This window comes from Meles meles, chromosome 4 (genome assembly GCF_922984935.1).
Source record: "Meles meles chromosome 4, mMelMel3.1 paternal haplotype, whole genome shotgun sequence".
NCBI lineage: Eukaryota > Metazoa > Chordata > Mammalia > Carnivora > Mustelidae > Meles > Meles meles.
Genome location: NC_060069.1, coordinates 129,880,704 through 129,882,660, shown reverse-complemented (window position 1 = coordinate 129,882,660; position 1,957 = coordinate 129,880,704). Strand labels below are relative to the sequence as shown.

General features: G+C 36.7%; 1 pseudogene; it reads left to right on the top strand.

Moving 5' to 3' along the window:
* Positions 1-838: 838 nt before the first annotated feature.
* On the top strand, positions 839-1,627 carry LOC123940389 (annotated as a pseudogene).
* Positions 1,628-1,957: the final 330 nt, after the last annotated feature.

The following is a 1,957-nucleotide window of genomic DNA, read 5'->3' as shown; positions in this document are numbered from 1 at the left end:
TCCTCATCATTGTTTTAGTAAATCATTTTTTCTGCCCAGTCTGTAATATGGGTATGGAAGAGAGCTTTGAATATAGCAAAACTAAGCTAGCTATCCGAAGGGAAAACAAAAAGTTGAACATTTTCAGAAAACATACTCTGTTAATTAAGGCATGATTTTAAATAAATGTTTTCAGTTATAATTCATCGCTTATAGTATTAAAAATATAAAATTACTTTAAATTCCCCCCCAAAGATTAAAGCTTTATTTCTTCCTTTTAAGTTTTTTAGTTGTATCAGTTTTATTTATTTCATAGGAAAGTCAAAATTAATTCCAAGTTTTTTTATTTACCATTTAGATATATGTCACCACTAAATAAATATATTTCAAAGAAATACAGAAAATCGCTCTTTCTTTTTCCTCCATCTTGGAGCCTATCAAGGCCTGCTGGGAACAGGACAAATATGTCTAGAAGGCTGTGGTCTAAGGCCACATTTGCTGGCTCCAAGTAGAGTCTCTGGAACCAGAGGGAGCACATAGCTCTTAAAATTAAAGGTGTTTATGCTTGAGATGAAACTGAATTCTATCTAGGCAAGAGATATGTTTATGTATACAAAGCAAAGAACACAGTGACTCCTGGAGGCAAACCAAACAAAACCAGAGTAATTTGAGGAAGAGTAACTCACTCTCATGGAAATAGTGGCATGGTTCTTGCCAAATACTGAAGCAACTTTCCTGCTAAAACCACTGGCCATAGAATCCATGTGATGCTGTACTCATCAAGGATTTAAACTTACTGAAAAGTAAATAAATAAATGTGTACATTAAAAAAGAAATACATTTTTTTTTTTCGGCTGGAACCATGGAGGGCGCAGAAGAGAAGAAAAAGAAGGTTCCTGCTGTGCCAGAAACCCTTAAAAAGACGCGAAGGAATTTCACAGAGCTGAAGATCAAGCAGCTGAGGAAAAAGTTTGCTCAAAAGATGCTTTGAAAGGCAAAGAGGAAGCTTATCTATGAAAAAGCTAAGCATTACCACAAGGAATATAGACAGATGTACAGAACTGAGATTCGGATGGCGAGGATGGCAAGAAAAGCTGGCAACTTCTACATACCTGCAGAACCCAAGTTGGCATTTGTCATCAGGATCAGAGGTATCGATGGTGTGAGCCCAAAGGTTCGAAAGGTGTTGCAGCTTCTTCGCCTTCGTCAAATCTTTAATGACACCTTTGTTAAGCTCAACAAGGCTTCAGATAACATGTTATGGATTGTGGAACCATATGTACCATGGGGGTACCCTAACCTGAAGTCAGTGAATGAATTGATCTACAAGCATGGTTAAGGCGAATTCAACAAGAATCAAATTGCCCTGACAGATAACACACTGATTGCCCAATCTCTTGGTAAATATGGCATCATCTGCATGGAGGATCTGATTCACGAGATCTATACGGTTGGAAAACGTTTTAAAGAGGCAAACAACTTTTTATGGCCCTTCAAATTATCTTCTCCATGAGGGGGAATGAAGAAAAAGACCACCCATTTTGTAGAAGGTGGAGATGATGGCAACAGGGAAGACCAGATCAATAGGCTTATTCGAAGAATGAACTAAGGTATCTACCATGATTATTTTTGTAATCGGGCCAGTTAATAAGGGACTACTCTCAAATGGGAAAAAAAAATACAGAAAATGAATGAGGAACACTTAATTATAATGAGTAAAGAATATAATAAATATAAAAATATCAGTAATAGACATTTGCACAGTGCTAAAGTTTTCTTAAACACACATGTGCATGTGCACACACATGCACATGTACACACACGCACAAAACCAAATGACAATCCAATGTCCTTCTTTGTATGACTGCTAGGTAAGTATCTCCCTCATATCAAGGAAGAAAGTTAATTTTATTTCATAGTACTTCTAGCAAGAGGTGAAAAGTGAATTAGGTAATCTACATCTGCTGTCTTAGATGGC